Here is a 27,984-nt window from a genome sequence, read left to right on the forward strand (position 1 = left end):
GTGAAAGGCTAGTGTATTTTTCTTCAAGTTTCAGGATGAAAGTGTTTTTTCAACTCATGACTTTTTCTGCAGGGCCCCTTTTGTAAATAAAGGCAGGCGCACAACCATGCATCATTATCTATATTTAGCCCCGCCGCGCCTCCCAGTTTGGGAACCACTCGGCCACTGTGTTGGGTGAGCACTAATCTGCAACACGGACCGCGGGTGAAGCTCACAGACGAACACCGCAGAAATGGTTGTGAAGGTCTTCATAAACCAAAACGGGAAGTTCACAACGATCAAGCTGTGCGACAATGAGTTTAAGAGCACCACAGTGTAAGATCCGGGATTACACGTCAATCCCAGGTAAAGTCACTTTGGATTAGGGCCTATACATGCAACCTGCACACGTTCACGATTGAAATAGCCACTTGATACTTAAGTCTACTTATGACATGTCGATTTATTTTGGAGAAATGTTGTCAGTGCCTGGTTTTGGCCACATCTCTAGGTGTGGTTGCAGATTGCAACCAACTGAGTACCCCTCCACTCCTTTCCAAGACTGCGGTAACTTGAGTCGCCGAGTGTAAAACTGTGGCAACACCGTTGGCCTTGCTCAGAGGCCATCCTTACCACAATAGCCAGCCCGTTCTCATTCCCAGGGCGTCAAATACCGACGCTTTGTCACGGCCGTTGGCGTTCAATACTGCCGCACAAGGCACCCTTTCGCGCTGGGCTTTCCATTAACTGCAATGTAAACTCATCCACAGCAACAGTAAACGTACAGGGAAAGTGCTGTGGCGACGAATTATAAAGAGCAAAAGAGATACACAGGGCGGGCGGGAGTGGAGGTGGATGGGTCCAACAAACACAAGGCCTTCATCCAGGAGACCACTGTTTGTGTCCCATGCGTTACGTTTCAATTCCACTTTACAATTAGCTGTGTCCCGTGTTTATAACGTCGAGTCACATTTTCATTGTAAAAACGTAGGAGTTTTAAGCCCAACTACAGTATATTGTTTTTTCCTGAACCTAACTAAGTAGTTTTGTTACCTAATCTTAAACAAGTGTTTTTGTTTAATTCACAACATTAAACATGTGTTTACTGCGACCGTAAAGTGGCGCCAAAGGGTCGTTAAACACGTGTTTAGTGCGTTGGAAAAAGTGACACCATGGGGTCTGACAAAGTTATGAATATTATATTCCATTTCTGCTAATAGATCCCTCCAAATGTTACACACTGTTCCCTTAAAAACATACAAAATTAAAAATTCAATGTGACTATAAAAAAACCTCCAGTGGTATAAATACTGTCAGTGCAGACATGTAGCAGAGTGACAGCGGGTGATGATTGTTACCATTGAAACATGGCTCTTAACTCTGAGGTAGTCTGTGACTAACTTAAGATAGGTCAGTCTTAACTAACTCGCATCAGACTGATGTAAGAGCCAAAAGACTGGCCTAATGTACCCTGAAATGTGTGTTAACAAGGAGTGTTGAAGATGTGAAGCACAAACTCAGAAAGACCCAAAGAAATGTTTGACGATGTGTCATTATTGTGTATGTAGGTCAAAGGATCTGTAGTTTTAGTCCTAATATTTCAATACATGTTACAAAATATGTCATTTGTGTGACTTAATTTGATATTAAACCACTTCTCCAGTATTAAAACTTGTCACCAGTGTCATTTTTCAGTGTTATTTTGAGATTTACTAGAGGGTACTACAGCTCGTCTTCTGCAAAGTTGACTCTACATCAGGTTTTGTTCTGCATGAAAGGTCATACAAGGTGTGTAAATTATTACACTTCTATACCTACATGGGCAAAAGCGGACCAATTTTCAGCTACGCTACATGTTTATATGTAAAATATGATGTTGATGAAGTTTGATATTTAGAATTTTATATTATATGTGGATACATTTTATTATTATGCTGTTGTTTAACTCTGTCCAACATACATGAAATGTACGCAGCATTATTTTAAGTGTAAATTTACAGTAAATTACTGGCTACACAGTTAAACATTATTTTAGTATTATTTTTACACTTCATACTGTAATTCCACAGCAACATGCTGCTATCACAGGCCTGAAACAAAGGACCCACTAGGCACAGTAAGTGAAACCCCTCTGGGTTTGGATGGGTGTGCAGCGTCTTCAAACTACCCAACAGTTTAAATAAAATAGTTTAAATTAGCTCCACTTCAAGCTACATGAAAATAAGTACTTTTACTTTTGATACTTTTTTTTTCTGATTTTGAATACAGGACTTTTACTGTTTGAAAATATTTTTAAGTTTTCTTTTAAGTGAAAGGCTAATGTATATTTCTTTAATATTAAGGATGAAGTATTTTTTTCCAGCTATTTTCAGCTTCCCCAAACTTTATTGACTTTGTATTTTGAATTTTATTTTGCATGTGGATCAGTGTTAGGCGACTATTTAGCTGTTGTTTAACCCTGTCCATCGTACAAGACTTGTATTCACATATACGCACCTGTTTGGGTTAGACATAAATTAGATATACTGCATTCATGTCAAGCAAAGCTTTTTATCTATTATTTAAATTGTAAATTGACAGTAAACTGGCTGTAAAGTGGGGAAATAACACTCCAACACAGCAAAGTATTCATTGAATTCCCTAGTGAGCTCAAACCCACTACAACACAACCCAACAAAAACACCCCACAACACAACCATAAACTAAGGGCACCCCCTCATGGATAAAACAAAACACTGTCACATGACAACATAAACCAGAAACATTACACTGGCCACTGAGTTACATTACTTGTATAGTTTAAACAGTAATTCTATAGCAGCAAACTGCTTAACCTACATCAGACTACTGTGCTGTAAAATCACAGTTCAATTATGATATTACAGTGACAAGTGAAAAGCTGGTGTGTATTTCTTTCATTTTAAGGATGAAAGTGAAAGTGTTTTTTTCAGCTGGTTGGTTTAAGTGTTGGTGGAACAGAACAATACCACACACTGATCTGCACCGAGTGAAGAGAAGGTCACAGACGAACAACATAAAAATGGTTGTGAACGTTCTCGTGACTGGGTTAGGAGTGGGGGGAAACATGGTGATTAACCTGTGTGACACTGAGGAGCAGTTCAAGAGCATCACAGTGCTGCAGCTGAAGGAGAAGATAAAAGAGAGGTTTCTCATCCGTCAACCAGGTAGAATAAATTATTTTATAAGAATTATAAATGTTGATTTGTTTTGGAGAAGTGTCAGTGTTTTTAATCTCTCTCTCTCTCTCTGTCTGTGTGTGTGTTGTAGAGACGCTACGACTGACCTTCCAAGGCAGATATCTGGATGAGGACTCCTCTCTGCTGTCTGCATATGGAATCAAACACATGTCAGTCATTCACGCGGTTGTAGAACGACCGGGAGGAACCGGAGGACTTGAACCGGGTAGAGGAGACGGTGGAAGGCCTGAAATTCACTTCTGTGTTTAAAAACTACTCTGGATATATCTGTTCCCTTCTGGGACACACTTTAATAACACACCAGAGCTGCACTTCAGCAGCCCAAATCCCCTGATAGTCTGCTCAAGTGACACTCTGGTGTGATTTTAGTGTTAAAACAATCCTAATCCTGTGTATGGAAGAATTTTTTACTGGGAAAATTCAGTGTGACAATATAAAAAAAAAAAACCCTCCAGTGGTATAAATAATGTCAGTGCAGTTGTTACCATGGAAACATGGCTCTTAACTCTGAGGTAGTCTGTGACTAACTTAAGATAGGTTAGTGTTAACTAACTCGCATCAGACTGATGTAAGAGCCAAAAGACTGGCCTAATGTACCCTTCAATGTGTGTCAACAAGGAGTGTTGAAGATGTGAAGCACAAACTCAGAAAGACCCAAAGAAATGTTTAACGATGTGTCATTATTGTGTATGTAGGTCAAAGGGTCTGTAGTTTTAGTCCTAATATTTCAATACATGTTACAAAATATGTCATTTGTGTGACTTAATTTGATATTAAACCACTTTTCCAGTATTAAAACTTGTCATCAGTGTCATTTTTCAGTGTTATTTTGAGATTTACTAGAGGGTACTACAGCTCGTCTTCTGCAAAGTTGACTCTACATCAGGTTTTGTTCTGCATGAAAGGTCATACAGGTGTGTACATTATTACACTTCTATACCTACAAGGGCAAAAGCTGACCAATTTTCAGCTACGCTACATGTTTATATGTAAAATATGATGTTGATGAAGTTTGATATTTAGAATTTTATATTACATGCAGATACATTTTATTATTATACTGTTGTTTAACTCTGTCCAACATACATGAAATGTACGCAGCATTATTTTAAGTGTAAATTTACAGTAAATTACTGGCTACACAGTTAAACATTATTTTAGTATTATTTTTACACTTCATACTGTAATTCCACAGCAACATGCTGCTATCACAGGCCTGAAACAAAGGACCCACTAGGCACAGTAAGTGAAACCCCTCTGGGTTTGGATGGGTGTGCAGCGTCTTCAAACTACCCAACAGTTTAAATAAAATAGTTTAAATTAGCTCCACTTCAAGCTACATGAAAATAAGTACTTTTACTTTTGATATTCTTTTTTTCTGTCGTGCATGGGATAATAGGGGGAAAGATGGAGATTGACCTGTGTGACACTGAGGAGCAGTTCAAGAGCATCACATTGCTGCAGCTGAGGGAGAAGATAATAGAGAGATTAGATTACCGAGACATTCCAGAAGGTAGAATAAATTATTTTATAAGAATTATAAATGTTGATTTGTTTTGGAGAAGTGTTGTCAGTGTTTTTAATCGTGTGTGTGTGTGTGTGTGTGTGTGTGTGTGTGTGTGTTGTAGAGGAGATACGACTGATCTGGCAAGGCAAAGAGCTGGGTGAGCACTCTCTGGGTGAGGACTACTATCTGCTGTCTGCATATGGAATTTCACAGTTTCGCAGTTCAAGAGCATCACAGTGCTGCAGCTGAAGGAGAAGATAGCAGAGAGGTGGGGTTACCAAGACTTTCGAGGAGGTAGAATAAATTATTTTATAAGAATTATAAAAGTTGATTTGTTTTGGAGAAGTGTTGTCAGTGTTCTGACTCCCTGTGTGTGTGTGTGTGTGTGTGTGTGTGTGTGTGTGTGTGTGCGTGTGTGTGTGTGTGTGTGCGTGTGTGTGTGTGTGTGTGTGTGTGTGTGTGTGTGTGTGTGTATGCGTGTGTGTGTGTGTGGGCGTGCGTGCGTGCATGCGTGTGTGTTGTAGAGTGCCTGCGACTGATCTTCAGGGACAAGTCTCTGGTTCTGGACAAGGACTCCTCTCCACTGTCTGCATATGGAATCCAACACATGTCACACATTTGCGCGCTTGTACACGTACCGGGAGGATCGTTTGAACCGGGGAAAGGAGACGGTGGAATGGGTGACAAAGGGGGCAAAAACCGAAGTAAAGAACAGCTCCTCTCTTTTTAAAAACTACTCTGGATATATCTGTTCCCTTCTGGGACACACTTTAATAACACACCAGAGCTGCACTTCAATGGAAAAAGAATCACCTAACCCTGCGTAGGGAAGAGCCCCCCTCCTCCCTTTTTTATGTTCACCCCTGCACTTAAAAGACTCTGTGATGATATAGCCTACAGTAATTGCCAGTTCAAGCCTTTTTTTGTGTTATCACTGACCCATCTTTTAAGCCCATTTCCAAAAAAATGTATGGATTTAGTTTAGGTTATTTGTGAAGGGACAGTGCAAATTAATACATACACATGGTATACAAAATGTCAGAATTAGCCAAAAGTCTGTTTTTCATATGTTGTCCCTGGCCAAGGTGTTACAGAATACATCAGAACAAAAACAATAAAACAGGACATGCAGTTTATACGTTGTAAAAGGACTCACACACGTAGTAGTAGAAACATTTATACATCTAAAACCACATCGCAAACAACCAGGACATAATAGATAGAAGCCGCAAAAAGGGAGTTTAGTGCTTGATAATTTAATTTAAATTGTATTGTTATGTGCTGTATGCGTCTGCTCTTTGGAGTGTGTATGAACAGAGACAGAAGATGTGTGTGCCTTGAACCTTGATCCTTGAGCCAGTTTATGATTATGGTAACACCATTTATAGCAACCCTAGGGAAGATCAGATTACAAAATCTAATAAAATATACCCTGCTAATTATCTTATTGCTATGTTTACTCACATTGATAATTATTGTACCTTCTGTAAACATGACATAAAAACTATTTCTCACTTATTTTCTCACTTATGTTTATATGTAAAATATGATGTTAATGAAGTTTGATATTTAGAATTTTATATTATATGTGGATACATTTTATTATTATACTGTTGTTTAACTCTGTCCAACATACATGAAATGTACGCAGCATTATTTTAAGTGTAAATTTACAGTAAATTACTGGCTACACAGTTAAACATTATTTTAGCATTATTTTTACACTTCATACTGTAATTCCACAGCAACATGCTGCTATCACAGGCCTGAAACAACCTACATCAGCCTACTGTGCTGTAAAATCACAGTTCAATTATGATATTACAGTGACAAGTGAAAAGCTGGTGTGTATTTCTTTAATTTTAAGGATGAAAGTGAAAGTGTTTTTTCAGCTGGTTGGTTTAAGTGCTGGTGGAACAGAACAACACCACACACTGATCTGCACCGAGTGAAGAGAAGGTCACCGACGAACATCATAAAAATGGTTGTGAAAGTTGTCGTGACTGGGTTAGGAGTGGGGGGAAACATGGTGATTAACCTGTGTGACACTGAGGAGCAGTTCAAGAGCATCACAGTGCTGCAGCTGAAGGAGAAGATAAAAGAGAGGTTTCTCATCCGTCAACCAGGTAGAATCAATTATTTTATAAGAATTATAAATGTTGATTTGTTTTGGAGAAGTGTTAGTGTTTTTAATCTCTCTCTCTCTCTCTGTCTGTGTGTGTGTTGTAGAGACGCTACGACTGACCTTCCAAGGCAGATATCTGGATGAGGACTCCTCTCTGCTGTCTGCATATGGAATCAAACACATGTCAGTCATTCACGCGGTTGTAGAACGACCGGGAGGAACCGGAGGACTTGAACCGGGTAGAGGAGACGGTGGAAGGCCTGAAAGGGGCATCTGTCTTTAAAAACTACTCTGGATATATCTGTTCCCTTCTGGGACACACTTTAATAACACACCAGAGCTGCACTTCAGCAGCACAAGTCCCTATACAGTCTGCTCAAGTGACACTCTGGTGTGATTTTAGTGTTAAAACAATCCTAATCCTGTGTATGGAAGAATTTTTTACTGGGAAAATTCAGTGTGACAATATAAAAAAAAAAAACCCTCCAGTGGTATAAATAATGTCAGTGCAGTTGTTACCATGGAAACATGGCTCTTAACTCTGAGGTAGTCTGTGACTAACTTAAGATAGGTTAGTGTTAACTAACTCGCATCAGACTGATGTAAGAGCCAAAAGACTGGCCTAATGTACCCTGAAATGTGTGTCAACAAGGAGTGTTGAAGATGTGAAGCACAAACTCAGAAAGACCCAAAGAAATGTTTAACAATGTGTCATTATTGTGTATGTAGGTCAAAGGGTCTGTAGTTTTAGTCCTAATATTTCAATACATGTTACAAAATATGTCATTTGTGTGACTTAATTTGATATTAAACCACTTTTCCAGTATTAAAACTTGTCACCAGTGTCATTGTTCAGTGTTATTTTGAGATTTACTAGAGGGTACTACAGCTCGTCTTCTGCAAAGTTGACTCTACATCAGGTTTTGTTCTGCATGAAAGGTCATACAGGTGTGTAAATTATTACACTTCTATACCTACAAGGGCAAAAGCTGACCAATTCTCAGCTACGCTACATGTTTATATGTAAAATATGATGTTGATGAAGTTTGATATTTAGAATTTTATATTACATGTGGATACATTTTATTATTATACTGTTGTTTAACTCTGTCCAACATACATGAAATGTACGCAGCATTATTTTAAGTGTAAATTTACAGTAAATTACTGGCTACACAGTTAAACATTATTTTAGCATTATTTTTACACTTCATACTGTAATTCCACAGCAACATGCTGCTATCACAGGCCTGAAACAAAGGACCCACTAGGCACAGTAAGTGAAACCCCTCTGGGTTTGGATGGGTGTGCAGCGTCTTCAAACTACCCAACAGTTTAAATAAAATAGTTTAAATTAGCTCCACTTCAAGCTACATGAAAATAAGAACTTTTACTTTTGATATTCTTTTTTTCTGTCGTGCATGGGATAATAGGGGGAAAGATGGAGATTGACCTGTGTGACACTGAGGAGCAGTTCAAGAGCATCACATTGCTGCAGCTGAGGGAGAAGATAATAGAGAGATTAGATTACCGAGACATTCCAGAAGGTAGAATAAATTATTTTATAAGAATTATAAATGTTGATTTGTTTTGGAGAAGTGTTGTCAGTGTTTTTAATCGTGTGTGTGTGTGTGTGTGTGTGTGTGTGTGTGTGTTGTAGAGGAGATACGACTGATCTGGCAAGGCAAACAGCTGGGTGAGCACTCTCTGGGTGAGGACTACTATCTGCTGTCTGCATATGGAATTTCACAGTTTTTCACAGTTTCGCAGTTCAAGAGCATCACAGTGCTGCAGCTGAAGGAGAAGATAGCAGAGAGGTGGGGTTACCAAGACTTTCGAGGAGGTAGAATAAATTATTTTATAAGAATTATAAAAGTTGATTTGTTTTGGAGAAGTGTTGTCAGTGTTCTGACTCCCTGTGTGTGTGTGTGTGTGTGTGTGTGTGTATGCGTGTGTGTGTGTGTGGGCGTGCGTGCGTGCATGCGTGTGTGTTGTAGAGTGCCTGCGACTGATCTTCAGGGACAAGTCTCTGGTTCTGGACAAGGACTCCTCTCCACTGTCTGCATATGGAATCCAACACATGTCACACATTTGCGCGCTTGTACACGTACCGGGAGGATCGTTTGAACCGGGGAAAGGAGACGGTGGAATGGATGACAAAGGGGGCAAAAACCGAAGTAAAGAAAAGCTCCTCTCTTTTTAAAATCTACTCTGGATATATCTGTTCCCTTCTGGGACACACTTTAATAACACACCAGAGCTGCACTTCAATGGAAAAAGAATCACCTAACCCTGCGTAGGGAAGAGCCCCCCTCCTCCCTTTTTTATGTTCACCCCTGCACTTAAAAGACTCTGTGATGATATAGCCTACAGTAATTGCCAGTTCAAGCCTTTTTTTGTGTTATCACTGACCCATCTTTTAAGCCCATTTCCAAAAAAATGTATGGATTTAGTTTAGGTTATTTGTGAAGGGACAGTGCAAATTAATACATACACATGGTATACAAAATGTCAGAATTAGCCAAAAGTCTGTTTTTCATATGTTGTCCCTGGCCAAGGTGTTACAGAATACATCAGAACAAAAACAATAAAACAGGACATGCAGTTTATACGTTGTAAAAGGACTCACACACGTAGTAGTAGAAACATTTATACATCTAAAACCACATCGCAAACAACCAGGACATAATAGATAGAAGCCGCAAAAAGGGAGTTTAGTGCTTGATAATTTAATTTAAATTGTATTGTTATGTGCTGTATGCGTCTGCTCTTTGGAGTGTGTATGAACAGAGACAGAAGATGTGTGTGCCTTGAACCTTGATCCTTGAGCCAGTTTATGATTATGGTAACACCATTTATAGCAACCCTAGGGAAGATCAGATTACAAAATCTAATAAAATATACCCTGCTAATTATCTTATTGCTATGTTTACTCACATTGATAATTATTGTACCTTCTGTAAACATGACATAAAAACTATTTCTCACTTATTTTCTCACTTATGTTTATATGTAAAATATGATGTTAATGAAGTTTGATATTTAGAATTTTATATTACATGTGGATACATTTTATTATTATACTGTTGTTTAACTCTGTCCAACATACATGAAATGTACGCAGCATTATTTTAAGTGTAAATTTACAGTAAATTACTGGCTACACAGTTAAACATTATTTTAGCATTATTTTTACACTTTATACTGTAATTCCACAGCAACATGCTGCTATCACAGGCCTGAAACAACCTACATCAGCCTACTGTGCTGTAAAATCACAGTTCAATTATGATATTACAGTGACAAGTGAAAAGCTGGTGTGTATTTCTTTCATTTTAAGGATGAAAGTGAAAGTGTTTTTTCAGCTGGTTGGTTTAAGTGCTGGTGGAACAGAACAACACCACACACTGATCTGCACCGAGTGAAGAGAAGGTCACCGACGAACATCATAAAAATGGTTGTGAAAGTTGTCGTGACTGGGTTAGGAGTGGGGGGAAACATGGTGATTAACCTGTGTGACACTGAGGAGCAGTTCAAGAGCATCACAGTGCTGCAGCTGAAGGAGAAGATAAAAGAGAGGTTTCTCATCCGTCAACCAGGTAGAATAAATTATTTTATAAGAATTATAAATGTTGATTTGTTTTGAAGAAGTGTCAGTGTTTTTAATCTCTCTCTCTCTCTCTCTGTCTGTGTGTGTTGTAGAGACGCTACGACTGACCTTCCAAGGCAGATATCTGGATGAGGACTCCTCTCTGCTGTCTGCATATGGAATCAAACACATGTCAGTCATTCACGCGGTTGTAGAACGACCGGGAGGAACCGGAGGACTTGAACCGGGTAGAGGAGACGGTGGAAGGCCTGAAAGGGGCATCTGTCTTTAAAAACTACTCTGGATATATCTGTTCCCTTCTGGGACACACTTTAATAACACACCAGAGCTGCACTTCAGCAGCACAAGTCCCTATACAGTCTGCTCAAGTGACACTCTGGTGTGATTTTAGTGTTAAAACAATCCTAATCCTGTGTATGGAAGAATTTTTTACTGGGAAAATTCAGTGTGACAATATAAAAAAAAAAAACCCTCCAGTGGTATAAATAATGTCAGTGCAGTTGTTACCATGGAAACATGGCTCTTAACTCTGAGGTAGTCTGTGACTAACTTAAGATAGGTTAGTGTTAACTAACTCGCATCAGACTGATGTAAGAGCCAAAAGACTGGCCTAATGTACCCTGAAATGTGTGTCAACAAGGAGTGTTGAAGATGTGAAGCACAAACTCAGAAAGACCCAAAGAAATGTTTAACAATGTGTCATTATTGTGTATGTAGGTCAAAGGGTCTGTAGTTTTAGTCCTAATATTTCAATACATGTTACAAAATATGTCATTTGTGTGACTTAATTTGATATTAAACCACTTTTCCAGTATTAAAACTTGTCACCAGTGTCATTGTTCAGTGTTATTTTGAGATTTACTAGAGGGTACTACAGCTCGTCTTCTGCAAAGTTGACTCTACATCAGGTTTTGTTCTGCATGAAAGGTCATACAGGTGTGTAAATTATTACACTTCTATACCTACAAGGGCAAAAGCTGACCAATTCTCAGCTACGCTACATGTTTATATGTAAAATATGATGTTGATGAAGTTTGATATTTAGAATTTTATATTACATGTGGATACATTTTATTATTATACTGTTGTTTAACTCTGTCCAACATACATGAAATGTACGCAGCATTATTTTAAGTGTAAATTTACAGTAAATTACTGGCTACACAGTTAAACATTATTTTAGCATTATTTTTACACTTCATACTGTAATTCCACAGCAACATGCTGCTATCACAGGCCTGAAACAAAGGACCCACTAGGCACAGTAAGTGAAACCCCTCTGGGTTTGGATGGGTGTGCAGCGTCTTCAAACTACCCAACAGTTTAAATAAAATAGTTTAAATTAGCTCCACTTCAAGCTACATGAAAATAAGAACTTTTACTTTTGATATTCTTTTTTTCTGTCGTGCATGGGATAATAGGGGGAAAGATGGAGATTGACCTGTGTGACACTGAGGAGCAGTTCAAGAGCATCACATTGCTGCAGCTGAGGGAGAAGATAATAGAGAGATTAGATTACCGAGACATTCCAGAAGGTAGAATAAATTATTTTATAAGAATTATAAATGTTGATTTGTTTTGGAGAAGTGTTGTCAGTGTTTTTAATCGTGTGTGTGTGTGTGTGTGTGTGTGTGTGTGTGTGTGTGTGTGTTGTAGAGGAGATACGACTGATCTGGCAAGGCAAACAGCTGGGTGAGCACTCTCTGGGTGAGGACTACTATCTGCTGTCTGCATATGGAATTTCACAGTTTTTCACAGTTTCGCAGTTCAAGAGCATCACAGTGCTGCAGCTGAAGGAGAAGATAGCAGAGAGGTGGGGTTACCAAGACTTTCGAGGAGGTAGAATAAATTATTTTATAAGAATTATAAAAGTTGATTTGTTTTGGAGAAGTGTTGTCAGTGTTCTGACTCCCTGTGTGTGTGTGTGTGTGTGTGTGTGTATGCGTGTGTGTGTGTGTGTGTATGGGCGTGCGTGCGTGCGTGTGTGTTGTAGAGTGCCTGCGACTGATCTTCAGGGACAAGTCTCTGGTTCTGGACAAGGACTCCTCTCCACTGTCTGCATATGGAATCCAACACATGTCACACATTTGCGCGCTTGTACACGTACCGGGAGGATCGTTTGAACCGGGGAAAGGAGACGGTGGAATGGATGACAAAGGGGGCAAAAACCGAAGTAAAGAACAGCTCCTCTCTTTTTAAAATCTACTCTGGATATATCTGTTCCCTTCTGGGACACACTTTAATAACACACCAGAGCTGCACTTCAATGGAAAAAGAATCACCTAACCCTGCGTAGGGAAGAGCCCCCCTCCTCCCTTTTTTATGTTCACCCCTGCACTTAAAAGACTCTGTGATGATATAGCCTACAGTAATTGCCAGTTCAAGCCTTTTTTTGTGTTATCATTGACCCATCTTTTAAGCCCATTTCCAAAAAAATGTATGGATTTAGTTTAGGTTATTTGTGAAGGGACAGTGCAAATTAATACATACACATGGTATACAAAATGTCAGAATTAGCCAAAAGTCTGTTTTTCATATGTTGTCCCTGGCCAAGGTGTTACAGAATACATCAGAACAAAAACAATAAAACAGGACATGCAGTTTATACGTTGTAAAAGGACTCACACACGTAGTAGTAGAAACATTTATACATCTAAAACCACATCGCAAACAACCAGGACATAATAGATAGAAGCCGCAAAAAGGGAGTTTAGTGCTTGATAATTTAATTTAAATTGTATTGTTATGTGCTGTATGCGTCTGCTCTTTGGAGTGTGTATGAACAGAGACAGAAGATGTGTGTGCCTTGAACCTTGATCCTTGAGCCAGTTTATGATTATGGTAACACCATTTATAGCAACCCTAGGGAAGATCAGATTACAAAATCTAATAAAATATACCCTGCTAATTATCTTATTGCTATGTTTACTCACATTGATAATTATTGTACCTTCTGTAAACATGACATAAAAACTATTTCTCACTTATTTTCTCACTTATGTTTATATGTAAAATATGATGTTAATGAAGTTTGATATTTAGAATTTTATATTACATGTGGATACATTTTATTATTATACTGTTGTTTAACTCTGTCCAACATACATGAAATGTACGCAGCATTATTTTAAGTGTAAATTTACAGTAAATTACTGGCTACACAGTTAAACATTATTTTAGCATTATTTTTACACTTTATACTGTAATTCCACAGCAACATGCTGCTATCACAGGCCTGAAACAACCTACATCAGCCTACTGTGCTGTAAAATCACAGTTCAATTATGATATTACAGTGACAAGTGAAAAGCTGGTGTGTATTTCTTTCATTTTAAGGATGAAAGTGAAAGTGTTTTTTCAGCTGGTTGGTTTAAGTGCTGGTGGAACAGAACAACACCACACACTGATCTGCACCGAGTGAAGAGAAGGTCACCGACGAACATCATAAAAATGGTTGTGAAAGTTGTCGTGACTGGGTTAGGAGTGGGGGGAAACATGGTGATTAACCTGTGTGACACTGAGGAGCAGTTCAAGAGCATCACAGTGCTGCAGCTGAAGGAGAAGATAAAAGAGAGGTTTCTCATCCGTCAACCAGGTAGAATAAATTATTTTATAAGAATTATAAATGTTGATTTGTTTTGAAGAAGTGTCAGTGTTTTTAATCTCTCTCTCTCTCTCTCTGTCTGTGTGTGTTGTAGAGACGCTACGACTGACCTTCCAAGGCAGATATCTGGATGAGGACTCCTCTCTGCTGTCTGCATATGGAATCAAACACATGTCAGTCATTCACGCGGTTGTAGAACGACCGGGAGGAACCGGAGGACTTGAACCGGGTAGAGGAGACGGTGGAAGGCCTGAAAGGGGCATCTGTCTTTAAAAACTACTCTGGATATATCTGTTCCCTTCTGGGACACACTTTAATAACACACCAGAGCTGCACTTCAGCAGCACAAGTCCCTATACAGTCTGCTCAAGTGACACTCTGGTGTGATTTTAGTGTTAAAACAATCCTAATCCTGTGTATGGAAGAATTTTTTACTGGGAAAATTCAGTGTGACAATATAAAAAAAAAAAAACCCTCCAGTGGTATAAATAATGTCAGTGCAGTTGTTACCATGGAAACATGGCTCTTAACTCTGAGGTAGTCTGTGACTAACTTAAGATAGGTTAGTGTTAACTAACTCGCATCAGACTGATGTAAGAGCCAAAAGACTGGCCTAATGTACCCTGAAATGTGTGTCAACAAGGAGTGTTGAAGATGTGAAGCACAAACTCAGAAAGACCCAAAGAAATGTTTAACAATGTGTCATTATTGTGTATGTAGGTCAAAGGGTCTGTAGTTTTAGTCCTAATATTTCAATACATGTTACAAAATATGTCATTTGTGTGACTTAATTTGATATTAAACCACTTTTCCAGTATTAAAACTTGTCACCAGTGTCATTGTTCAGTGTTATTTTGAGATTTACTAGAGGGTACTACAGCTCGTCTTCTGCAAAGTTGACTCTACATCAGGTTTTGTTCTGCATGAAAGGTCATACAGGTGTGTAAATTATTACACTTCTATACCTACAAGGGCAAAAGCTGACCAATTCTCAGCTACGCTACATGTTTATATGTAAAATATGATGTTGATGAAGTTTGATATTTAGAATTTTATATTACATGTGGATACATTTTATTATTATACTGTTGTTTAACTCTGTCCAACATACATGAAATGTACGCAGCATTATTTTAAGTGTAAATTTACAGTAAATTACTGGCTACACAGTTAAACATTATTTTAGCATTATTTTTACACTTCATACTGTAATTCCACAGCAACATGCTGCTATCACAGGCCTGAAACAAAGGACCCACTAGGCACAGTAAGTGAAACCCCTCTGGGTTTGGATGGGTGTGCAGCGTCTTCAAACTACCCAACAGTTTAAATAAAATAGTTTAAATTAGCTCCACTTCAAGCTACATGAAAATAAGAACTTTTACTTTTGATATTCTTTTTTTCTGTCGTGCATGGGATAATAGGGGGAAAGATGGAGATTGACCTGTGTGACACTGAGGAGCAGTTCAAGAGCATCACATTGCTGCAGCTGAGGGAGAAGATAATAGAGAGATTAGATTACCGAGACATTCCAGAAGGTAGAATAAATTATTTTATAAGAATTATAAATGTTGATTTGTTTTGGAGAAGTGTTGTCAGTGTTTTTAATCGTGTGTGTGTGTGTGTGTGTGTGTGTGTGTGTGTGTGTTGTAGAGGAGATACGACTGATCTGGCAAGGCAAACAGCTGGGTGAGCACTCTCTGGGTGAGGACTACTATCTGCTGTCTGCATATGGAATTTCACAGTTTTTCACAGTTTCGCAGTTCAAGAGCATCACAGTGCTGCAGCTGAAGGAGAAGATAGCAGAGAGGTGGGGTTACCAAGACTTTCGAGGAGGTAGAATAAATTATTTTATAAGAATTATAAAAGTTGATTTGTTTTGGAGAAGTGTTGTCAGTGTTCTGACTCCCTGTGTGTGTGTGTGTGTGTGTGTGTGTGTATGCGTGTGTGTGTGTGTGGGCGTGCGTGCGTGCATGCGTGTGTGTTGTAGAGTGCCTGCGACTGATCTTCAGGGACAAGTCTCTGGTTCTGGACAAGGACTCCTCTCCACTGTCTGCATATGGAATCCAACACATGTCACACATTTGCGCGCTTGTACACGTACCGGGAGGATCGTTTGAACCGGGGAAAGGAGACGGTGGAATGGATGACAAAGGGGGCAAAAACCGAAGTAAAGAAAAGCTCCTCTCTTTTTAAAATCTACTCTGGATATATCTGTTCCCTTCTGGGACACACTTTAATAACACACCAGAGCTGCACTTCAATGGAAAAAGAATCACCTAACCCTGCGTAGGGAAGAGCCCCCCTCCTCCCTTTTTTATGTTCACCCCTGCACTTAAAAGACTCTGTGATGATATAGCCTACAGTAATTGCCAGTTCAAGCCTTTTTTTGTGTTATCACTGACCCATCTTTTAAGCCCATTTCCAAAAAAATGTATGGATTTAGTTTAGGTTATTTGTGAAGGGACAGTGCAAATTAATACATACACATGGTATACAAAATGTCAGAATTAGCCAAAAGTCTGTTTTTCATATGTTGTCCCTGGCCAAGGTGTTACAGAATACATCAGAACAAAAACAATAAAACAGGACATGCAGTTTATACGTTGTAAAAGGACTCACACACGTAGTAGTAGAAACATTTATACATCTAAAACCACATCGCAAACAACCAGGACATAATAGATAGAAGCCGCAAAAAGGGAGTTTAGTGCTTGATAATTTAATTTAAATTGTATTGTTATGTGCTGTATGCGTCTGCTCTTTGGAGTGTGTATGAACAGAGACAGAAGATGTGTGTGCCTTGAACCTTGATCCTTGAGCCAGTTTATGATTATGGTAACACCATTTATAGCAACCCTAGGGAAGATCAGATTACAAAATCTAATAAAATATACCCTGCTAATTATCTTATTGCTATGTTTACTCACATTGATAATTATTGTACCTTCTGTAAACATGACATAAAAACTATTTCTCACTTATTTTCTCACTTATGTTTATATGTAAAATATGATGTTAATGAAGTTTGATATTTAGAATTTTATATTACATGTGGATACATTTTATTATTATACTGTTGTTTAACTCTGTCCAACATACATGAAATGTACGCAGCATTATTTTAAGTGTAAATTTACAGTAAATTACTGGCTACACAGTTAAACATTATTTTAGCATTATTTTTACACTTTATACTGTAATTCCACAGCAACATGCTGCTATCACAGGCCTGAAACAACCTACATCAGCCTACTGTGCTGTAAAATCACAGTTCAATTATGATATTACAGTGACAAGTGAAAAGCTGGTGTGTATTTCTTTCATTTTAAGGATGAAAGTGAAAGTGTTTTTTCAGCTGGTTGGTTTAAGTGCTGGTGGAACAGAACAACACCACACACTGATCTGCACCGAGTGAAGAGAAGGTCACCGACGAACATCATAAAAATGGTTGTGAAAGTTGTCGTGACTGGGTTAGGAGTGGGGGGAAACATGGTGATTAACCTGTGTGACACTGAGGAGCAGTTCAAGAGCATCACAGTGCTGCAGCTGAAGGAGAAGATAAAAGAGAGGTTTCTCATCCGTCAACCAGGTAGAATAAATTATTTTATAAGAATTATAAATGTTGATTTGTTTTGAAGAAGTGTCAGTGTTTTTAATCTCTCTCTCTCTCTCTCTGTCTGTGTGTGTTGTAGAGACGCTACGACTGACCTTCCAAGGCAGATATCTGGATGAGGACTCCTCTCTGCTGTCTGCATATGGAATCAAACACATGTCAGTCATTCACGCGGTTGTAGAACGACCGGGAGGAACCGGAGGACTTGAACCGGGTAGAGGAGACGGTGGAAGGCCTGAAAGGGGCATCTGTCTTTAAAAACTACTCTGGATATATCTGTTCCCTTCTGGGACACACTTTAATAACACACCAGAGCTGCACTTCAGCAGCACAAGTCCCTATACAGTCTGCTCAAGTGACACTCTGGTGTGATTTTAGTGTTAAAACAATCCTAATCCTGTGTATGGAAGAATTTTTTACTGGGAAAATTCAGTGTGACAATATAAAAAAAAAAAACCCTCCAGTGGTATAAATAATGTCAGTGCAGTTGTTACCATGGAAACATGGCTCTTAACTCTGAGGTAGTCTGTGACTAACTTAAGATAGGTTAGTGTTAACTAACTCGCATCAGACTGATGTAAGAGCCAAAAGACTGGCCTAATGTACCCTGAAATGTGTGTCAACAAGGAGTGTTGAAGATGTGAAGCACAAACTCAGAAAGACCCAAAGAAATGTTTAACAATGTGTCATTATTGTGTATGTAGGTCAAAGGGTCTGTAGTTTTAGTCCTAATATTTCAATACATGTTACAAAATATGTCATTTGTGTGACTTAATTTGATATTAAACCACTTTTCCAGTATTAAAACTTGTCACCAGTGTCATTGTTCAGTGTTATTTTGAGATTTACTAGAGGGTACTACAGCTCGTCTTCTGCAAAGTTGACTCTACATCAGGTTTTGTTCTGCATGAAAGGTCATACAGGTGTGTAAATTATTACACTTCTATACCTACAAGGGCAAAAGCTGACCAATTCTCAGCTACGCTACATGTTTATATGTAAATATGATGTTGATGAAGTTTGATATTTAGAATTTTATATTACATGTGGATACATTTTATTATTATACTGTTGTTTAACTCTGTCCAACATACATGAAATGTACGCAGCATTATTTTAAGTGTAAATTTACAGTAAATTACTGGCTACACAGTTAAACATTATTTTAGCATTATTTTTACACTTCATACTGTAATTCCACAGCAACATGCTGCTATCACAGGCCTGAAACAAAGGACCCACTAGGCACAGTAAGTGAAACCCCTCTGGGTTTGGATGGGTGTGCAGCGTCTTCAAACTACCCAACAGTTTAAATAAAATAGTTTAAATTAGCTCCACTTCAAGCTACATGAAAATAAGAACTTTTACTTTTGATATTCTTTTTTTCTGTCGTGCATGGGATAATAGGGGGAAAGATGGAGATTGACCTGTGTGACACTGAGGAGCAGTTCAAGAGCATCACATTGCTGCAGCTGAGGGAGAAGATAATAGAGAGATTAGATTACCGAGACATTCCAGAAGGTAGAATAAATTATTTTATAAGAATTATAAATGTTGATTTGTTTTGGAGAAGTGTTGTCAGTGTTTTTAATCGTGTGTGTGTGTGTGTGTGTGTGTGTGTGTGTGTGTGTTGTAGAGGAGATACGACTGATCTGGCAAGGCAAACAGCTGGGTGAGCACTCTCTGGGTGAGGACTACTATCTGCTGTCTGCATATGGAATTTCACAGTTTCGCAGTTCAAGAGCATCACAGTGCTGCAGCTGAAGGAGAAGATAGCAGAGAGGTGGGGTTACCAAGACTTTCGAGGAGGTAGAATAAATTATTTTATAAGAATTATAAAAGTTGATTTGTTTTGGAGAAGTGTTGTCAGTGTTCTGACTCCCTGTGTGTGTGTGTGTGTGTGTGTGTGTGTGTGTGTGTGTGTGCGTGTGTGTGTGTGTGTGTGCGTGTGTGTGTGTGTGTGTGTGTGTGTGTGTGTGTGTGTGTGTGTATGCGTGTGTGTGTGTGTGGGCGTGCGTGCGTGCATGCGTGTGTGTTGTAGAGTGCCTGCGACTGATCTTCAGGGACAAGTCTCTGGTTCTGGACAAGGACTCCTCTCCACTGTCTGCATATGGAATCCAACACATGTCACACATTTGCGCGCTTGTACACGTACCGGGAGGATCGTTTGAACCGGGGAAAGGAGACGGTGGAATGGGTGACAAAGGGGGCAAAAACCGAAGTAAAGAACAGCTCCTCTCTTTTTAAAAACTACTCTGGATATATCTGTTCCCTTCTGGGACACACTTTAATAACACACCAGAGCTGCACTTCAATGGAAAAAGAATCACCTAACCCTGCGTAGGGAAGAGCCCCCCTCCTCCCTTTTTTATGTTCACCCCTGCACTTAAAAGACTCTGTGATGATATAGCCTACAGTAATTGCCAGTTCAAGCCTTTTTTTGTGTTATCACTGACCCATCTTTTAAGCCCATTTCCAAAAAAATGTATGGATTTAGTTTAGGTTATTTGTGAAGGGACAGTGCAAATTAATACATACACATGGTATACAAAATGTCAGAATTAGCCAAAAGTCTGTTTTTCATATGTTGTCCCTGGCCAAGGTGTTACAGAATACATCAGAACAAAAACAATAAAACAGGACATGCAGTTTATACGTTGTAAAAGGACTCACACACGTAGTAGTAGAAACATTTATACATCTAAAACCACATCGCAAACAACCAGGACATAATAGATAGAAGCCGCAAAAAGGGAGTTTAGTGCTTGATAATTTAATTTAAATTGTATTGTTATGTGCTGTATGCGTCTGCTCTTTGGAGTGTGTATGAACAGAGACAGAAGATGTGTGTGCCTTGAACCTTGATCCTTGAGCCAGTTTATGATTATGGTAACACCATTTATAGCAACCCTAGGGAAGATCAGATTACAAAATCTAATAAAATATACCCTGCTAATTATCTTATTGCTATGTTTACTCACATTGATAATTATTGTACCTTCTGTAAACATGACATAAAAACTATTTCTCACTTATTTTCTCACTTATGTTTATATGTAAAATATGATGTTAATGAAGTTTGATATTTAGAATTTTATATTATATGTGGATACATTTTATTATTATACTGTTGTTTAACTCTGTCCAACATACATGAAATGTACGCAGCATTATTTTAAGTGTAAATTTACAGTAAATTACTGGCTACACAGTTAAACATTATTTTAGCATTATTTTTACACTTCATACTGTAATTCCACAGCAACATGCTGCTATCACAGGCCTGAAACAACCTACATCAGCCTACTGTGCTGTAAAATCACAGTTCAATTATGATATTACAGTGACAAGTGAAAAGCTGGTGTGTATTTCTTTAATTTTAAGGATGAAAGTGAAAGTGTTTTTTCAGCTGGTTGGTTTAAGTGCTGGTGGAACAGAACAACACCACACACTGATCTGCACCGAGTGAAGAGAAGGTCACCGACGAACATCATAAAAATGGTTGTGAAAGTTGTCGTGACTGGGTTAGGAGTGGGGGGAAACATGGTGATTAACCTGTGTGACACTGAGGAGCAGTTCAAGAGCATCACAGTGCTGCAGCTGAAGGAGAAGATAAAAGAGAGGTTTCTCATCCGTCAACCAGGTAGAATCAATTATTTTATAAGAATTATAAATGTTGATTTGTTTTGGAGAAGTGTCAGTGTTTTTAATCTCTCTCTCTCTCTCTCTGTCTGTGTGTGTGTTGTAGAGACGCTACGACTGACCTTCCAAGGCAGATATCTGGATGAGGACTCCTCTCTGCTGTCTGCATATGGAATCAAACACATGTCAGTCATTCACGCGGTTGTAGAACGACCGGGAGGAACCGGAGGACTTGAACCGGGTAGAGGAGACGGTGGAAGGCCTGAAAGGGGCATCTGTCTTTAAAAACTACTCTGGATATATCTGTTCCCTTCTGGGACACACTTTAATAACACACCAGAGCTGCACTTCAGCAGCACAAGTCCCTATACAGTCTGCTCAAGTGACACTCTGGTGTGATTTTAGTGTTAAAACAATCCTAATCCTGTGTATGGAAGAATTTTTTACTGGGAAAATTCAGTGTGACAATATAAAAAAAAAAAAACCCTCCAGTGGTATAAATAATGTCAGTGCAGTTGTTACCATGGAAACATGGCTCTTAACTCTGAGGTAGTCTGTGACTAACTTAAGATAGGTTAGTGTTAACTAACTCGCATCAGACTGATGTAAGAGCCAAAAGACTGGCCTAATGTACCCTGAAATGTGTGTCAACAAGGAGTGTTGAAGATGTGAAGCACAAACTCAGAAAGACCCAAAGAAATGTTTAACGATGTGTCATTATTGTGTATGTAGGTCAAAGGGTCTGTAGTTTTAGTCCTAATATTTCAATACATGTTACAAAATATGTCATTTGTGTGACTTAATTTGATATTAAACCACTTTTCCAGTATTAAAACTTGTCACCAGTGTCATTGTTCAGTGTTATTTTGAGATTTACTAGAGGGTACTACAGCTCGTCTTCTGCAAAGTTGACTCTACATCAGGTTTTGTTCTGCATGAAAGGTCATACAAGGTGTGTAAATTATTACACTTCTATACCTACATGGGCAAAAGCGGACCAATTTTCAGCTACACTACATGTTTATATGTAAAATATGATGTTGATGAAGTTTGATATTTAGAATTTTATATTACATGCAGATACATTTTATATTATGCTGTTGTTTAACTCTGTCCAACATACAGTACATGAAATGTATGAAATGCACCCGTTAGAGTTAGACATCAAATGGACATTCTGCATTATGTAAAGGGAAACTTTATTAACAGATGCAGCATTATTTTAGGTGTAAATTTACAGTATATTACTGGCTACTGAGTAGCCTTATTTTACACTTTATACTGTAATTCCACAGCAACATGCTGCTATCACAGGCCTGAAACAAAGGACCCACTAGGCACAGTAAGTGAAACCCCTCTGGGTTTGGATGGGTGTGCAGCGTCTTCAAACTACCCAACAGTTTAAATAAAATAGTTTAAATTAGCTCCACTTCAAGCTACATGAAAATAAGTACTTTTACTTTTGATATTCTTTTTTTCTGTCGTGCATGGGATAATAGGGGGAAAGATGGAGATTGACCTGTGTGACACTGAGGAGCAGTTCAAGAGCATCACATTGCTGCAGCTGAGGGAGAAGATAATAGAGAGATTAGATTACCGAGACATTCCAGAAGGTAGAATAAATTATTTTATAAGAATTATAAATGTTGATTTGTTTTGGAGAAGTGTTGTCAGTGTTTTTAATCGTGTGTGTGTGTGTGTGTGTGTGTGTGTGTGTGTGTGTTGTAGAGGAGATACGACTGATCTGGCAAGGCAAAGAGCTGGGTGAGCACTCTCTGGGTGAGGACTACTATCTGCTGTCTGCATATGGAATTTCACAGTTTCGCAGTTCAAGAGCATCACAGTGCTGCAGCTGAAGGAGAAGATAGCAGAGAGGTGGGGTTACCAAGACTTTCGAGGAGGTAGAATAAATTATTTTATAAGAATTATAAAAGTTGATTTGTTTTGGAGAAGTGTTGTCAGTGTTCTGACTCCCTGTGTGTGTGTGTGTGTGTGTGTGTGTGTGTGTGTGTGTGTGTGTGTGCGTGTGTGTGTGTGTGTGTGCGTGTGTGTGTGTGTGTGTGTGTGTGTGTGTGTATGCGTGTGTGTGTGTGTGTGGGCGTGCGTGCGTGCATGCGTGTGTGTTGTAGAGTGCCTGCGACTGATCTTCAGGGACAAGTCTCTGGTTCTGGACAAGGACTCCTCTCCACTGTCTGCATATGGAATCCAACACATGTCACACATTTGCGCGCTTGTACACGTACCGGGAGGATCGTTTGAACCGGGGAAAGGAGACGGTGGAATGGGTGACAAAGGGGGCAAAAACCGAAGTAAAGAACAGCTCCTCTCTTTTTAAAAACTACTCTGGATATATCTGTTCCCTTCTGGGACACACTTTAATAACACACCAGAGCTGCACTTCAATGGAAAAAGAATCACCTAACCCTGCGTAGGGAAGAGCCCCCCTCCTCCCTTTTTTATGTTCACCCCTGCACTTAAAAGACTCTGTGATGATATAGCCTACAGTAATTGCCAGTTCAAGCCTTTTTTTGTGTTATCACTGACCCATCTTTTAAGCCCATTTCCAAAAAAATGTATGGATTTAGTTTAGGTTATTTGTGAAGGGACAGTGCAAATTAATACATACACATGGTATACAAAATGTCAGAATTAGCCAAAAGTCTGTTTTTCATATGTTGTCCCTGGCCAAGGTGTTACAGAATACATCAGAACAAAAACAATAAAACAGGACATGCAGTTTATACGTTGTAAAAGGACTCACACACGTAGTAGTAGAAACATTTATACATCTAAAACCACATCGCAAACAACCAGGACATAATAGATAGAAGCCGCAAAAAGAGAGTTTAGTGCTTGATAATTTAATTTAAATTGTATTGTTATGTGCTGTATGCGTCTGCTCTTTGGAGTGTGTATGAACAGAGACAGAAGATGGGTGTGCCTTGAACCTTGATCCTTGAGCCAGTTTATGATTATGGTAACACCATTTATAGCAACCCTAGGGAAGATCAGATTACAAAATCTAATAAAATATACCCTGCTAATTATCTTATTGCTATGTTTACTCACATTGATAATTATTGTACCTTCTGTAAACATGACATAAAAACTATTTCTCACTTATTTTCTCACTTATGTTTATATGTAAAATATGATGTTAATGAAGTTTGATATTTAGAATTTTATATTACATGTGGATACATTTTATTATTATACTGTTGTTTAACTCTGTCCAACATACATGAAATGTACGCAGCATTATTTTAAGTGTAAATTTACAGTAAATTACTGGCTACACAGTTAAACATTATTTTAGCATTATTTTTACACTTTATACTGTAATTCCACAGCAACATGCTGCTATCACAGGCCTGAAACAACCTACATCAGCCTACTGTGCTGTAAAATCACAGTTCAATTATGATATTACAGTGACAAGTGAAAAGCTGGTGTGTATTTCTTTAATTTTAAGGATGAAAGTGAAAGTGTTTTTTCAGCTGGTTGGTTTAAGTGCTGGTGGAACAGAACAACACCACACACTGATCTGCACCGAGTGAAGAGAAGATCACCGACGAACAACATAAAAATGGTTGTGAAAGTTGTCGTGACTGGGTTAGGAATGGGGGGAAACATGGTGATTAACCTGTGTGACACTGAGGAGCAGTTCAAGAGCATCACAGTGCTGCAGCTGAAGGAGAAGATAAAAGAGAGGTTTCTCATCCGTCAACCAGGTAGAATCAATTATTTTATAAGAATTATAAATGTTGATTTGTTTTGGAGAAGTGTTAGTGTTTTTAATCTCTCTCTCTCTCTCTCTGTCTGTGTGTGTGTTGTAGAGACGCTACGACTGACCTTCCAAGGCAGATATCTGGATGAGGACTCCTCTCTGCTGTCTGCATATGGAATCAAACACATGTCAGTCATTCACGCGGTTGTAGAACGACCGGGAGGAACCGGAGGACTTGAACTGGGTGAAGGACACGGTGGAAGGCCTGAAAGGGGCATCTGTCCTTAAAAACTACTCTGGATATATCTGTTCCCTTCTGGGACACACTTTAATAACACACCAGAGCTGCACTTCAGCAGCACAAGTCCCCATACAGTCTGCTCAAGTGACACTCTGGTGTGATTTTAGTGTTAAAACAATCCTAATCCTGTGTATGGAAGAATTTTTTACTGGGAAAATTCAGTATTACAATATAAAAAAAAAAAAACTCCAGTGGTATAAATAATGTTAGTGCAGTTGTTACCATGGAAACATGGCTCTTAACTCGGAGGTAATCTGTGACTAATTTAAGATAGGTCAGTCTTAACTAACTCGCATCAGACTGATGTAAGAGCCAAAAGACTGGCCTAATGTACCCTGAAATGTGTGTCAACAAGGAGTGTGGAAAATGTGAAGCACAAACTCAGAAAGACCCAAAGAAATGTTTAACAATGTGTCATTATTGTGTATGTAGGTCAAAGGGTCTGTAGTTTTAGTCCTAATATTTCAATACATGTTACAAAATATGTCATTTGTGTGACTTAATTGGATATTAAACCACTTTTCCAGTATTAAAACTTGTCACCAGTGTCATTGTTCAGTGTTATTTTGAGATTTACTAGAGGGTACTACAGCTCGTCTTCTGCAAAGTTGACTCTACATCAGGTTTTGTTCTGCATGAAAGGTCATACAGGTGTGTAAATTATTACACTTCTATACCTACATGGGCAAAAGCGGACCAATTTTCAGCTACGCTACATGTTTATATGTAAAATATGATGTTGATGAAGTTTGATATTTAGAATTTTATATTACATGCGGATACATTTTATTATTATGCTGTTGTTTAACTCTGTCCAACATACATGAAATGTACGCAGCATTATTTTAAGTGTAAATTTACAGTAAATTACTGGCTACACAGTTAAACATTATTTTAGCCGCAAAAAGGGAGTTTAGTGCTTGATAATTTAATTTAAATTGTATTGTTATGTGCTGTATGCGTCTGCTCTTTGGAGTGTGTATGAACAGAGACAGAAGATGGGTGTGCCTTGAACCTTGATCCTTGAGCCAGTTTATGATTATGATAACACCATTTATAGCAACCCTGGGGAAGATCAGATTACAAAATCTAATAAAATATACCCTGCTAATTATCTTATTGCTATGTTTACTCACGTTGATAATTATTGTACCTTCTGTAAACATGACATAAAAACTATTTCTCACTTATTTTCTCACTTATGTTTATATGTAAAATATGATGTTGATGAAGTTTGATATTTAGAATTTTATATTACATGCAGATACATTTTATTATTATGCTGTTGTTTAACTGTCCAACATACATGAAATGTATGCAGCATTATTTTAAGTGTAAATTTACAGTAAATTACTGGCTACACAGTTAAACATTATTTTAGTATTATTTTTACACTTCATACTGTAATTCCACAGCAACATGCTGCTATCACAGGCCTGAAACAAAGGACCCACTAGGCACAGTAAGTGAAACCCCTCTGGGTTTGGATGGGTGTGCAGCGTCTTCAAACTACCCAACAGTTTAAATAAAATAGTTTAAATTAGCTCCACTTCAAGCTACATGAAAATAAGAACTTTTACTTTTGATACTTTTTTTTTCTGATTTTGAATACAGGACTTTTACTGTTTGAAAATATTTTTAAGTTTTCTTTTAAGTGAAAGGCTAGTGTATATTTCTTTAATATTAAGGATGAAGTATTTTTTTCCAGCTATTTTCAGCTTCCCCAAACTTTATTGACTTTGTATTTTGAATTTTATTTTGCATGTGGATCAGTGTTAGGCGACTATTTAGCTGTTGTTTAACCCTGTCCATCGTACAAGACTTGTATTCACATATATGCACCTGTTTGGGTTAGACATAAATTAGATATACTGCATTCATGTCAAGCAAAGCTTTTTATCTATTATTTAAATTGTAAATTGACAGTAAACTGGCTGTAAAGTGGGGAAATAACACTCCAACACAGCAAAGTATTCATTGAATTCTCTAGTGAGCTTAAACCCACTACAACACAACCCAACAAAAGCACCCCACAACACAACCATAAACTAAGGGCACCACCTCGTGGATAAAACAAAACACTGTCACATGACAACATAAACCAGAAACATTACACTGGCCACTGAGTTACATTACTTGTATAGTTTAAACAGTAATTCTATAGCAGCAAACTGCTTAACCTACATCAGACTACTGTGCTGTAAAATCACAGTTCAATTATGATATTACAGTGACAAGTGAAAAGCTGGTGTGTATTTCTTTCATTTTAAGGATGAAAGTGAAAGTGTTTTTTTCAGCTGGTTGGTTTAAGTGCTGGTGGAACAGAACAACACCACACACTGATCTGCACCGAGTGAAGAGAAGATCACAGACGAACAACATAAAAATGGTTGTGACAGTTGTCGTGCGTGGGTTAAGAGGGGTGAAGGTGGAGATTGACCTGTGTGACACTGAGGAGCAGTTCAAGAGCATCACAGTGCTGCAGCTGAGGGAGAAGATAAAAGAGAGGTTTCCCATCTGTCAATCAGGTAGAATCAATTATTTTATAAGAATTATAAATATTGATTTGTTTTGGAGAAGTGTCAGTGTTTTTAATCTCTCTCTCTCTGTCTGTCTGTGTGTGTGTTGTAGCGAACATACGACTGGTCTTCATAG

General features: G+C 38.4%; 1 long non-coding RNA gene across 1 annotated transcript; it reads left to right on the forward strand.

Annotated features, from left to right (window-relative positions):
• Window positions 1–11,846: 11,846 nt before the first annotated feature.
• LOC119481550 lies at window positions 11,847–12,539 on the forward strand. The gene is made up of 2 exons (XR_005205220.1): window positions 11,847–11,974; window positions 12,433–12,539. It is a non-coding gene; the product is annotated as an uncharacterized LOC119481550 (long non-coding RNA).
• Window positions 12,540–27,984: the final 15,445 nt, after the last annotated feature.

This window comes from Sebastes umbrosus, chromosome 22 (genome assembly GCF_015220745.1).
Source record: "Sebastes umbrosus isolate fSebUmb1 chromosome 22, fSebUmb1.pri, whole genome shotgun sequence".
Taxonomy (NCBI): Eukaryota; Metazoa; Chordata; class Actinopteri; order Perciformes; family Sebastidae; genus Sebastes; species Sebastes umbrosus.